The sequence below is a fragment of the Schistocerca americana genome, chromosome 4 (genome assembly GCF_021461395.2).
Source record: "Schistocerca americana isolate TAMUIC-IGC-003095 chromosome 4, iqSchAmer2.1, whole genome shotgun sequence".
In the NCBI taxonomy this organism is placed as follows: Eukaryota; Metazoa; Arthropoda; class Insecta; order Orthoptera; family Acrididae; genus Schistocerca; species Schistocerca americana.
In genome coordinates this window covers 625,740,802-625,756,027 of record NC_060122.1, presented here as the reverse complement: position 1 = coordinate 625,756,027, position 15,226 = coordinate 625,740,802, and positions in this window count along the sequence as shown.

Genomic DNA, 15,226 nt, shown 5'->3' with positions numbered 1-15,226 from the left:
TATGGATTTGAATAATAATGATTCATCAATCCAACATTTAATCCCATTTGAAAAATACTTATGAGTATCAATGAGACATATTTACTCTTTGATAATCAGAATTAATGTGTTTAAAATTAAATTTTAAGTTCGTCTAGCGGAGAAACTGCGGTCTAGGAGTAGCGCCTTTGATTTCTAATCAATGCCTCTTCTGTCCCGGTATCGAACCCCATGACCGCTTAAGTTTTCGATAAAAATCATCAGCTTTGGGCACCTAAGACTACCGGCACAAGATATCACCCTCACGGCCTTGTCAACGACAGTGGAGGAGCGATTAGAGGTTCAGGGCACTCTCTGACAATTGGGGTGGAAAACTGCCCCTAAAGGCAGAAGAAGTGGCCATGATTAACTGCATGAGGATGCAGAAACAAAGGAAACCACGGCATTAAAGAAGCATAATATGTTTCCACAGGACCTGAACTTGTAAAACGCGGCATGATGATATATCCATTGGCACAGATTGCACGACAGTATGACATTCGGATCGGCGGGGTGGGACTGCCAAGCGGGAGGTGACCATGAGAAGAAGAATGAACAACTAATGAAAGGATAATATTCTACGAGTCGGGGCGCCAAATGTCAGTAGTTTAAATGTGGTAAGGAAGCTAGAAAACCAAAAAATTGAAATGCAAAGACTCAATCTGGATATAGTGCCGGCCGGTGTGGCCGTGGGTTCTAGGCGCTTCAGCCTGGAACCGCGTGACCACTACGGTCGCAGGTTGGAACCCTGCCTCGGGCATGGATGTGTGTGATGTCCTTAGGTTAGTTAGGTTTAATTAGTTCTAAGTTCTAGGGGACTGATGACCACAGATGTTAAGTCCCATAGTTCTCAGAGCCATTTGAACCATTTGATATAGTGGGGGATAAGAGGTGAAATGGAAGGAAGACGAGGATATCTGGTCAGATAAGTATAGAGTAGTATCAACAGCAGCAGAAAATGCTATAACGGCAGTATTCGTTATGAATAGGATGGTAAGGTAGAGTGTGTATTACTCTGAACATTTCAGTCATAGGGTTGTTCTCATCACAATCAACTACAAACCAACACCAACAACACATGCCGATGTCGCAGGCTGAAAATGAGAAGATACAGAAAATATACGAGAATACTTAAAGTGTAATTCAGTACGTAAATGGAGATGAAAATCTAACAGTCATAGGGGGGGGGGGGGGCTGGAATGCAGTTGTAGCGGAAGGAGTAGAAGAAACGGTTACAAGAGAGTATGTGCTTGAGACAAGTAATGAGAGAGGAGAAAGATTGAGTTCTGAAATATGTTTCAGCGAATAATAGTGAATACTCTGTTCAAGAACCAGAAGACGAGGAGGCACACTTGGAGGGGACCTGAAGATACGGGAAGATTTCAGTTAGATTACATCATGATGAGGCAGAGATTCCTAAATCAGAAACTGGATTGTAAGCCGTACACAGGCACAGGATCAGATATAGACTCAGCTCACGATTTAGTGATCATGAACAGTAGGCTGAAGTCTCAGAGACTAGAATAAGTGCGCAAAGAAGTGAGATACAGAAGTGCTAACGAATTAAGAGACACGCTTGAAACTTTCTGATGCGACAGATACTGCGCTAAGTAGGCAGTTCGGCAGAGGAGGAATAGACATCTCTGAAAAGACCAGTCACAGAGCCTGGAAATAAAAACATAGGTACAAAGAAAGTAACTGCGAAGAAACCATAGGTAACCGTAAAAATACTTCGGTTCGTCACGAAAGAAGGAAGAACAAAAATGTTCAGAGAAATTTAGGAATACGAAATACAAGTCGCTGAGAAATGAGATAAGTAGGAAGTGCAGGGCAGCTAAGACGAAATGGCTCCATGAAACAAATTGAAACAGAAATGATTTTTGGAAAGACGGACTTAGGGTGCAGAAAAGTTGAAACTCCCATAAGTGACATTAAGAGTGCAATGGGAATCCTACTGTTAAATGCAAAGAAGACAGCGGACAGGTGGAAAGAATACATTGTAGGCCTCCATTAGGGGGACGATTTGTCTGATGAGACAGAAGAAGAAACAGGAGTCGATACAAAAGAGAAAGGAGATCCGGTATTAGAATCAGAATTTGAAAGAACTTTGGAAGAGCTATGATTAAATTGCAAAAGGGATTGATAACATTCCATCAAAATTCCTCAAGTAATTACAGGAAGAGGGAACAAAACGTTGGTGTGCTCAATGTACGAGTCTGGAGATACACCATCCGACTTTCAGCATAATATCATCCACACCGACGACTGAAAGATCTGACAAGTGCGAGAATTATAGCACAATCAGCTTAAAATCTCATGTGTCGGTGTTCCTGACTAGAATAACACACAGATGAATTGAAAACTAAACTGCCGGCCGGTGTGGCCGAGTGGTTCTAGGCGTTTCAGTCCGGAACCGCGCTGCTGCTACGGTCGCAGGTTCGAATCCTGCCTCGGGCATGGATGTGTGTGATGCCCATAGGGTAGTTAGGTTTAAGTAGTTCTAAGTCTAGGGGACTGATGAGACTGTTAAGTCCCATAGTGCCCAGAGCCATTTGAACCATTTTTTTGAAAACTAAACTGGTGATGCTTTAGATAGCAATCAGTTTGGCTTTACTTTGAAAGGGAACGAGGGAGGTATTTCTGACGTTGCTGTTGATAATGGTTGAAAGAATAAAGAAAAAACAAGACCCGGTCATAGGATTTGTTGGCCTAGAAAAAGCATCGGCGTTCGACATTGTCAAATGGTGCAACATTTTAGAAATTCTGGGGAAACAGGGGAAAGCTGTAGGAGGAGACGGGTAATATACGACATGTACAAGAGCCAAGGTGGAAGAACAAAGTAGTCGGATAAAAAAGGTTGTAACACAGGGATGCAGTCCTTCAATCTTACTAAAAAGCAATGATGGAAATAAAATAAATGTTCAGGAGCGGAATTAAAATTCAAGGTGAAAGGATATGAATAATAAGATTCGCTGATGACACTGCTATCTTCAGAGAAAGTGAAGAAGTTTTACAGGATCTGCTGAACGGAATGAACAGACTAACGAGTGCAGAATATGGACTGGGAGTAAACTGAAGAAAGAATAATGAGCAGAAGCACAAATGAGAAAAGTCGGAAACGTAACATCAAAATTGGTGGTAACGAAGTAGGCGAAATTACGAACTTCTGCTACCTACATAGCCTAGTAGTGCATGACGGACGGACCAAGGAGAATATTAAAAGCTGTCCAGCACAGGCAGAAGAAAGAAATTTAATAATATCAAAGACACGGCTGTGAGAAAACAGAAACAGAAAAGAATCGAAAGATCTTGTTGAAACTTAGGTGGATTAATTAAGTAGGGAATGAGAGGGTTCTGCGCAGAATCGGAGAGGAAAGGAATAGATCGAAAACAATGACAAGATGAAAGACAGTATAATAAAACATCTGTTAAGAGATCAGGGTATAGCTTCCATGGTACTAGAGGGATTTGTAGAGAGTGAAACTGCAGAAGAAGAGAGAGACTGAAATATATCCAGCGGAAACTGCGAACGTAGGTTGCAAGTGCTACTCTAAGATTAAGAGGTTGGCACAGGGAGGAATCCATGGCGGACCGCATGAAACAAATCAGAAGATCGATACCCAAAAAGAGAAAAAAAAAGTTAAGAAGTGATATTAACGCGGTCAAGCGGTAAGAGCGTTTAAATAAACATTGCAGCTTAATAATCCGTTGCGCCTGTTGTGGAGATTTAAACACTACGGCCCGGTCTCAGGTAGTTTCACCCAGACCGGAGTTAGATTATTCTTTGAGCATGCAGGACTGGGTGTGTGTGAGGCGGTGCACGCTTGTAAATAAAATCTGACACCTCCTGATAAGAGGATCACCACACTGGTGACTTTTCGCCCAGGATTTGGGAGACATTTTATTAGAGGAATAGGTGATCGGGAGCGGGATGATGTAAATTTATTTAGTTTATGCAATACAGCAAATCTGGGAATGCTGCACGGTTTGTGATTCGGCTCATCCCTAGAGACTACGGCAGTAGCTCTAGGTGAATCTGGGGCGGATGGCACAGTGCTGACTCCCTAGACAGAGGTCCTAATTTCGATTGTACAGTCTTCGCCGCGGCACTGGTGGGGCAACTGTTGTGTTTGCTCATGTGTGGTCTGTCATTGTCATGTTGAGGGAGAGGGTGCTCCATGTGTTGACGAACTCTTCGAATTCGAAACTCGTACAGAACCGCCACTGGTAAGGGCTGCATTCAGTTACATTAAAGGAGTGGCACTGCACAGGCGCACAGCTAATGCCCGGAGGCCTGTGTCGCTGCAAAAGTAGCGCTGGAAGCACACTTTTAAACGCTGCAACCCACCGGTCGCTCATACCACCAGGGTGACCAGATTCCCAAAATCAAACTGTGCGACACAGATTAGAAGTTGACGAGATTCGACATTTTGTGAAAACTTTCGTTAATAATATACCTATAAAGTAGATTGGGTTAAAGTACTTGGTTTTCGCTACGTCTATATATATCATCCTACTTTCTTGATAAAACAAGCACTAAAATAAAAAACCTTGCATTACTACTCGAGTTAATATAACTAGGTCTTTAACTAGGGTAGATAATGATTATTACTTACGTAAGTCACTCATTTTGCAGAAGAAATTATGCCATTCAGGAGACTAACATTAGCAAACATAATTTTATAGAAGTCAACACATGAAGCTTATACGTACCGCTCCAAAGAAACTCACTATGAAAGATTAAACACCACAACGTCTTAGCTATATTTACTTCTTTAACGTGTTCTTCACTAAACCTATTCTTTTCATCAGTACATAAGGTATTTCTGACAGAACGCTTTCTCCTGCAGCGTAAATGAAATGTATATCTCATCCTTAAGCTTCTCGCACAATTGATGCATTTCATATGCAGCCAACGTATTTACCATTATAGATTCAGTCTTCGTTCTGGCTCACGTAATTTTTTTCTCAGAGTGTTTCCTGGTGATCGCAGCAGTTCAGTCGATTAAACTGAAGGAATAGCTATGTTTCGTTGTAGGAATAGCTAGCAAAATTTCCTATCTGCAAGACGCTTTCCTTCATCATTTACAATGGCGTTAATCTCGCGTTTTGTCTTAAAAGACGTCATACTTTGTGACAAAGTCTATTGTTTGAGTATGACCACATTTTTCCTCCATCAAGTTAGTCTACATGTTACTCAAAAACTTGCTACATCCAAATATACTGGATAGTTAATGTAAAATTGTACACTATACGGATGTATTTCGTCAGGACAACCGGATACTTAAAGTAAATAAGAGACATCCCATAAAATACGGGAGATCTAGCCACCCCACCATGTGACCTACGTTAACTGACAAAGCAAACAGTCCGTGTTTATTATTAAGCACTCAGGGAGACTTCAGGTATCCTAGATTTAGTTATAGACGTCATCGTTTATTATGAAGTAAGCATTGCAAGATAATTTGTGCTGTTATTCAGAAGCAGGTGTGGCTATTTTCTGTTAGCACAAAATATTCCTAGCTCTTTGGAGGATGTCCATCGTCCATGTCTGAGACTCTTTGTCAATATGCTGACATGCCTAGTACAGTTGTGTTTTGTGTATTAGTGTGTTAGGTCCAACTCCTCCTCACCAAAAATGCGGAAATTAAGCAGGGTCACAGTCGGAATTTTTTTTTTCAGTCATCACTCCTCTGAAGGGTTTGATGCGGTCCATAATAGATTCCTCAATTATTTGGCTTACGTACTCCAATCGCTGTCTTACTCTACAGTTTTTACTCTCCATAGCTTCCTCTAGTACCATGGAAGTTATTCCCTGATGTCATAACATATGTTCTATCATCCTGTCCCTCCTCCTTGCCAGTGTCTTCACATTTTCCTTCCCTCTCCAATTCTGCGCAGAACCCCCATTCCATACATTTTCAGTCCACCTAATTTTCAATATTCATCCGTAGCACCACGTCTCAAATGCATCGATTTTCTTCTCTTTCGGTATTCCAAGAGTCCATGCTTCACTGCCATGCATTACTATGCTCCAAACACACATTTTCAGAAATTTCATCCACCAATTGAGGCCTATGTTCTATCCCAGTAATTTTCTATTGGCCAGTAATGTCCTTTTTGCCACTACTAGTCTGCTTTTTAGGTCCTCCTTATTTCGTCCTACAAGGGTTATTTAGCTGTCTAGGTAGTGCAATTCCTATTCATCTATATCGTGAGCATCAATCCTGATGTTAAGTTTCTCGCTGTTTCCATTTCCGATACTTCCCATTGCATTCGTATTTCTTTGATTTACTCTCTATCCACTGTTTATTCTGTTGAACACATCATGCGATTCTTCTTCAGAACTGCCTCTTTGGTGCCTTTAATTTCGCTGAAGCCAAACTGATCGTCATCTAATACACCCTCAATTTTCTTTTCCATTCTTCTGTATATTATTCTTGTCAGCAACTTGGATCCGTGACCTCTTAAGCTAATTGTGCGATAATTCTCACACTTTTCAGCTCTTGCAGTCTTCGGAACTGTGTGAATGATATTTTTCCGAAAGTCAGGTGGTGTGCCGCCAGACTCATTCATTCTACACACCAACGCGAATAGTCGTTTTGCCGGCCGGAGTGGCCGTACGGTTCTAGGCGCTACAGTCTGGAGCCGAGCGACCACTACGATCGCAGGTTCGAATCCTGCCTCGGGCATGGATGTGTGTGATGTCCTTAGGTTAGTTAGGTTTAATTAGTTCTAAGTTCTAGGCGACCAATGACCTCAGAAGTTAAGTCGCATAGTGCTCAGAGCCATTTGAACCATTTGAATAGTCATTTTGCTGCCACGTCGCTCCCCCCCCCCCCCCCCCCCCCCCAATGACTGTAGAAATTCTAATGGAATGTCATCTGACCCTTCTGCCCTATGTTAAGTCTTCCAAAGCTCTCTTAAATTCTGATTCTAATACTGGATCCCATATCTCTTCTAAATCGTCTCCTGTTTCTTTTTCTATCTTATCAAAAAGTGTTCTCCACATGACTGCCTTCAATGTACCCTTTCCACTCTCTCCTCTGCAGTTAGCAATGGAATTCCCGTCACAGTCTTAACCTTACCCACCTTGCTTTTAAATTTACTGAAGATTGTTTTGACTTTCGTATGTGCCGAGTCAGTCTTTCCTACAATCATTTCTTTTTAAATTTCTTCATCATTTTGATGCAACCATTTGTTCCTAGCTTCCATGCACTACATATTTATTTCATTCCTCAGTGACTTCTACTTTACTGAATAAATTATAAGTCAAATACTTTGATTTAACGCAGACAACAAATACTGTCCGCAGTTGAGAAGAATGCGCGGGGCAAGAATGTAGCTGTAAGTCTAGCGATGATATGTGCATGGGATATAACGCGATGTTATAAAAACATATTCATGAATGAACCTGTATTGACCGACGTAAGAGTGAATATAATGACGGGGAAAAATCACAGCACAATGAAGAAGCTCTATGATGCAAACGAAAGGTAATCTGCTGTTTCTACGTATGAACGATGATGTCCACTCAGACTTCGTGCTGGTCGCGTAAGAGTGGGCTAATAGCTGTACTATGAGGACGCCAGTCAGGTTTGCTTTAAATACGTGCTGTAACCGTCTTGAGCGTTAACCAGCTTTAAGAATGGAAGAGGTGAGTTGATGTTAGCCAAGAACGTTCTGAAGGCGGCAAAAAGACCTTAGTGAGTTTGAGCAAGGTAGTGTGAAAGGACTACGAGAAGCTGAATGCTCGTTCTATGATATTGCAGAAGACTCTTGGCAAGAATGTAGTCAGTGCACATGATTGCTGGCAAAGGTGGTCACGGGAATGTACGAACGCAAGAAGACTCTGATCCTGACGCTCACGTGGCACTACCGAGAGGGAAGACAGTCGCGTTCGGCGTATGGCTCTGGCACATTGTTCTGCATCTGGAGCAGCAATTTCAGCAGCATTTGGCACCACAGTGACACAACGAATTGTTACAAATGCGCTACTTCAATGACATTGCCGAGCCACATTGCCTATAGCGTTTATTCCACTGGACCACAAGCCACCGCCATATGCGATTAATGATGTCCTGCGATAGCTCATTGGAGGGCGTGGTGTTGTGTTTTCTGATGAAAGCTGGTTCTGCCTCGGTATCAGCGATGACCGTGTGCTGGTTAGAAGTCGACCAGTTCAAGGCCTGCTACCAAACTGTCTACGTGCTACGCACACTGGACATACACCTTGAGTTATGGTCCGCAGAGCGATTTCATATGGCAGTACGAGCAATTTCGTAGTTATTCTACGCCCCAAGACTACAAACTTGTTCGTCGGTCTGCTGAATCGACCTGTTGTGCTCCCAGTCATGAACAGCATTGCAGGAGGTCTTTCCAACAGTATAACCCTCGCCAGTATAGGGCTGTTGTAAAACAACGAGCTGTACGGAGTGTCGACATTTTGCATTGGCCTTCTGGGTCACCAGCGCATCATCTACAAACAGCATTAACCATCCCTGTGTTGAGCGGTCAAGTACAAGAAGCAGGATCTTCATACCAGAAGCTGACATCCGGCACATGTACAACACATTGCATGCACGTTTGCATACTCGCATCCAACTTTCTGGCGGTTGCACCAGTTATTAATGTATCACCATTTTACATTTGCGATGACTTACCTCGCGCTTACATTAACCTGTGATCATGAAATGTTAACCACTTAAATATGTTACACAAACAAATGTATTCCCGAGATTTCATTGCTCGATGTTAATTTTTTTTGGTGTTCCGATTTTTTCCGCCTGAGTATATTAAATCTCCTCACGCCTTCACTGCAATTATACTTCGAAAAAATGTCTGTGAAATTATCGATTTGCGTATACGGTACAAGTAACTGCTACATCAATGATTTATTAATAGTAGTACTGTTTATGCAACTACTCGATAGGGTTTTTTCCTTCCGACACGCGTTTCCTTCCATTCAGTTAAAACATAGCTAAAGACAGGATTTTCTCGACATTTTCCTGCTTTTAATGTAAATGTGATGTCGTTTCATTAGAATTTTCCCATTGTCACTGGTGCTGTACATACTAATGAAAGAAACTGTGAGACTATTATCGGTGAACAACGAAACATAACAGGGCTGACATTAAAGTCTACTAGTACGGCAATATTTTTCAGACGACCAATAGCACAGTCCATGGGCAGTAGCGGGGCAGAAGAGAGTCAGTGGAAGGACTGCTTTCCTGCTCCCCTCCTCACCCCTCTCAAGCACTATCTAAGATGCCTAACTTGTAACTGTCACAAATTGGCGCCCAACACGGGGAATTAGGCAAGTGCTGTTAAAATGCATGTTTTGGCTATTGATATGACTCTAAAACAAAAGGTTCACAATATTTGCAACAACCACCTGCGAAATCATGCGATAACACTGAGGTTTCCGAGGCTGCAGTATTCATTATTAGTAGGTATTGCTATCTTCGAAGCACTGTAATGTGTCTGTATAAATAAATGAAAAGTTGTTTCTTTTAATCGCATACGTGTTAGCTTCCTTTTGTCTATATATCTTCCTACGTGGCCTCCAACACATCTTTTCTTTATGTTTACAACACACACTTATCCATTTTCCGAGGTACCTTGCTATATTACAATTTTTCGTTATTTTCTGGTTGTTAAATAAGAGACAACGTCTTGGAGCAAGAGCTTCGTAAGATAAAATTACTATTTGGTTCCACTCAATGTACATTCACTTACAGTAGAGTGTTTAAGTGAACTCGAAAACGCCGAAAATCAGATCTGTTGGAGATCGTAGGGTGACATATACGTACTAATAAAATCTCAAAATCTCGTGAGTACAACCTAACAGCACTTTATCCTTGCTAAACTTGCTGTTCAAGCAATAAGGCAATAACGAAAAACTGTAACATTCCTAGAAACATTCAACTCATATTTTATATGTAACCAATAAACATTTATTACAGGCCACTGAAGATATTTCGTAAAAAAAAAAAATAAATAAAAACCAAGCGAAAAGCATATGGCATAAAAGCAAACTGAACTTTATGATCTTAAACGTCGCTGCATATCAGCAACTGCGCATGCAAGTGCTTCGATGGACTGGAAATAACAGCTAACCCAATTGTAAAACACAAGTTTACGAAACATTGTCTATGATTTCGACAGTTTTTAAATGTTTTCTGCAGAAAATATTGTGGTATTGTACATAGAATCACGTATTATCTTTGTCCGATGTGGGAATCGTTGACTGTGTATGCTACATGTGCTTGTCATCCACATAATCACCATCTAAAATACATTATTTAAACGGTTATTAAGTGAATGGGAAGCACGGTTAAGACAAAGTCCTACTGTAGAGAGCTACTATTTTTAAATTATGTGTTTTAAATCGTTATTAAGTGCATGACAAGCACATGTACTAGACAGTCAACGACTCACACATCGGATAGAGGTGATATGTGGTTCCACGTACAATACCTTCTGAAGAAGACAGTTAGTTGTAAGGCTGTCGAAACCATGATCAAGGTTTAATGAACTTGTATGCTGGAAGTGGTTAGCTGTTACCTATCGATTGAAACAGTCTTTTATTTACTTGTAAATACAATCCGTATCTCAAGGAAGATACTAACAGTAACGTAGAACCAAGGAACGACGGGAAACCTAAAAATGACGATTATCGGAATTATCTAGTGTATAGCCCGCACGAACCGATAAAGACATTAGGCTGATTGCGTCCATAATTAACGGCGACAAAGGCATCTTCAGCAGCCATAGGGAGGGGCGCGCCGAAGTTTGTTCCCCTTCTCCCGCCCACCCTTTACCTCTCCTCCAAATCACCGATAATACAGCGTTCATTAAATCCGGACAGAAGAATCTAGCCCCACAGAAGAAAGTTGCCCGCCGAGCGCGAGGTGTGGTATTTTTATCGCAGCATGTTTCAACGAGACCTCATCGGACCAAAAGTATACAGGCACCCCTACCTAACGTAGAACTTATATCTGGATGTCACGTGATTCCGACCCGTTAGTAGAAATGGTGACGAGAGGGACTGTGTTGGTAGTAAAGAGACAGTAACAGCATAATTGGTCGATCAGGAGATTTCTGAGACTTCGTGGACTAGACACAGGACCTCAGCTGAGTGACAAATCCGTGAAAGACATTTCATCCCTTCTAAAACAGTCCAAGTTGACGGTTGGAGATGTGACTGAGGTGTGGAAACAACCACTGCTATACGAAGACAGACAGGCTTTATGTAACGAAGGACAGGGACCACCGGGCGGGTGGTTGCAAAAATAGTAAGCTATCATCGGAAGCAATCGCTCTGGTGTTCCAAGTGCTTCTAGCAGCCAGGTTAGCACATTGACCGTGCGTAACGAATTAAAGCCACACATTTCCGTTGTCAGTGCTAAGTGGCCCTTGCGGTGGTGAAGAAACGACGCCAACACACGCTGGATGCGTGGAAATCAATGATTTGGAGTGGAGAATGAGGCTGTATCTTGTGGCAATCCGATGGGAGGAACTGAGATAGGCGAATACCTGGAGAATCGCACCTGCTGTCTTGTGGAGTGCCGTCAGTGAAGTACAGAGGAGGTAGTGTTACGGTATGAGGTCGTGTTTCGTGGTTAGTGTGTGGTACCCTAAACGCGTTTAAGAACACGCTAATCGCGGAAGGGTCTGAACACATTTTACAGCACTCTGCACTGAATTCAGTAGAATAACAGTTCAGGAAGATGATTCTTTGCATCACCATGACAGTGCCCACAACCCTCCGCCCTCATAAAGCAGCAGGTGTGACGCAATGGTTTGTGAAAAATAGCATTCCTGAATTGGAGTGCTCTTCCCCTAGCCCGTACCTGAACATAGCACAACACCTTTGGAAAGTGTTATAACGTCGACTTTGCTACAGTCTTCAGCATCCAACATCACTACCATCTCTGGTTCCGGATATCGAGATAGGATGGGTTGTCATTCCTCCACAGACATTCAGGCACCTAGTTGGACATGACCACAGCAGAGTGGCGAACGGCGAAAACATGACATATTTATGTTGATTACGAGGTGTCTCTATACTATAAGATAGTGTGCTTTACTTATTAGGTGGGATAAATTTGTCATGGTACGTTCTCCCAAGGAACAGATTACTGTGAGCAAATGCTGTCCGCTCTAGGTGCTTTTTTTAGTTATGTTTTTTCCAAACTGTTCCAGATTCATCTCTCATTAGCATTTCTCCCATCTCATCCTCACTTACTATCGATCTCTTTCCAGTATTATTGTCCTCAATTACATTTCCTTTTTGTAGCTCTTTTTTGCATTCGTTTCACTTTTCAAGTTTCAATCTTTACGTCATGGCGACTTGCAGTATGAGCTCTTAATATTCAGAAAAGTGCTTCTCTTTTCTCCAAAAGTTTCTGCATCTACCTTTCTTATATTCGTACATAGTTATACAGATATTCAGCGTTTTCGTTCATGAATGTTAAGCAGCTGTTTGCAATGATTATATTATATTGTGTGCGAAGTTACACAAGGATGCACATCATTTCATTTCTTTCTCGTAGTTCGTGATCTACAATTATTTTATCCTTACCATCATCATGGTAAAGTTTTGATTTGTCTTACCGACGTAAATAGTTTGTTTTTTGTCAGCGCACTTCCTTTCATTATCTTGCAGAAGTAATAGGTATACAAGGAAGTGCTACTGTGATGGGAGCTTGGTTTCTATCCTGCCCACGATGAAGCTTTCACTGCGCTGTTATTAATGGAGTATTCACATCCCTACCTATGTTTTCGTTATTATACGTACTTCTTAAATGACAATTTCGATTTTTTGTTGATAATTCTGTACTTACCTGAACACAATTTCTGTTCCTTTTGTCACCACAAATCACTAGTTAGTGCTTTCTTTAGCTTTAACCTATTCACTTCCCTTATGAAACTTATAACCTACCTACCTGATCAAAGAGTCTGAGGTTCTATACTCCGATCCGTACACCGCAGGTTTCGCATTTCCTAATAACGACTTCCTCCACAGTAGTCCACGCTGGACGCTCAGAGTGGTGGCATGTTTTATTTTCTGATTATTTTTGCACGTATGATGGCATCATGATTAAGCAGTATTGTCGAGTTAGATGTCCTTGAAAAACATAACGGCTGTAGATTTCATTCGCTTTCAGTCGTTTACAGTTTAGTGAAAGGTCTTTTTTGTCAATTTTACAATGTCATATCATCCTATCATCCAACCATTATTACTGCCTGGCTGAAAAGGTTGATGCCTGTTTTCAAGTACCTTATATGTTTATGTGGCCACTCCACAGATGCCCCTTTGATGTGGTTATGCCGACGTGTATAGCTGAGCATGTAAGACAACCTTCCTTGGTGAGATCCACGACTACAGAGGAATTTGAAGATTACTCACTCAGTACTAGTTCTAATTTTAAGCAGCCTTCTACTGTGTGGTTTGCGTGTTCAAGCGTCTAATATGGCAGTTTACGTTGCTCACCATACTGGCGACGCACTCTCGAGGACCAGGAAAACATCTGAACATTCGTGTCACCATTCTTTATACACGTTCAGTATCCCCTGTTAGCTCTATCTGATATTGACTCCACACATTTGGGTAATATTCTAGGGCGCATCCCTAGTACATTCCTCTGTCTCCTTTGTAGACCGATTTCGTTTTCGTAGCAGCATTTCGATGAAACGAAGTCTCTAATCTGATTACCTACAATTGAACCTAAGTCTACACTCCATTAGATATCCCCACGAATTGTTACATTTAAATACTCGTTTTTGTAAGAGCTGCTTGATATCAACTGCGATTCGTTGATATTGTTGTTTCTGGATTAAATGTTTCTGTATTTTATGAATTGCGTGGCTTTAAGTTTCAGAACACATAAGGCAAGTTACGAGCCATTGTGTCACTTTAAAACATTTTCGTGGTCTCCTGCAAACAGATATCTAAGCCTCCTCGAGACAAATGTGATGGCGTTGTCCCCATCTGTCGATACACGTCTCCATCCAGCCAACTCCCTATGTCCTTCTGCCTCTACTGAAGATATCACTCATTTCATTGTCACTGTCCTTCTAATTCTCTATCAGTTCGGGCGTTCCCACGTCGCCATAAAGTTAATCTGGTTGCGGGTTCCGTGTTCCATTTAGATGCCTTTGGTATTATTTTCAAAAACACTCTCTCTTTTTATTTTCCCGACTAGAAACCCTCGTGTAATACTTTCCCACTAACGTTTGGGCAGCACACTTAATTCCATTACACCCTACTGCATGCAACACTGTGGAATGATATCTCCCGTCTTCACAGCCCTCACAAACTACACATAATAAGCATTTCAGCACATCTATGTCCATCCTCATCCTCCAACCTCTTTCCACACTGATTTCATCACACTGAGGTGTTCTGACCCATTACATTGCTTTAAGGTGCCCAATGTTGTTTAACATTAACGATAGATTCGTCACCTTCACTTTTGATAAATATTCACGGATGGCCCAAGTATTTATTTAATCAATTAATTTGATAAATCTTTAATTGAAAAACTTATCGTAACGCTAATACAGAGGGAGGGGGAAAGCAACCAAAGGAGGTGACTGAATGAAAGCACTTGCACCATTGTCTGACACGATCAGTAACCACATATGTTTACGATTTAGAGATTAGATCATTCAATATTTCTTTTATGCTTGTGGAACTCTTCACGAACAGTAGGATTGGATGTTTTATTGTTTTGTATATCGGGTGTATTTTCATTTTTATGGTTCAAATGGTTCAAATGGCTCGGAGCACTATGGGACTTAACTACTGTGGTTATCAGTCCCCTAGAACTTAGAACTACTTAAACCTAACTAACCTAAGGACATCACACATTTCCATGCCCGAGGCAGGATTCGAACCTGCGACCGTAGCAGTCGCGCGGTTCCGGACTGCGCGCCTAGAACCGCTAGACCACCGCGGCCGGCTATTTTCATTTTTACTAGCCAATTCTGTTATGAGCATTGTAAGCAGGTCGCGTGCAAGTAGTTGTGCAAACGTGTATGCCATGTGTTATGTAGATGGAAGCTAGGTGAGCGAACGGACAGAAGCAAGTGTGTACCTTGCAACGCGGGGCAAGGGCTGCTTTGCCAAGAGAGACATAGCAAATATGGCCATGGATAGCTGGGATAATGAATCGGTCCCAGCTGACCCAGAAAGAGCGCT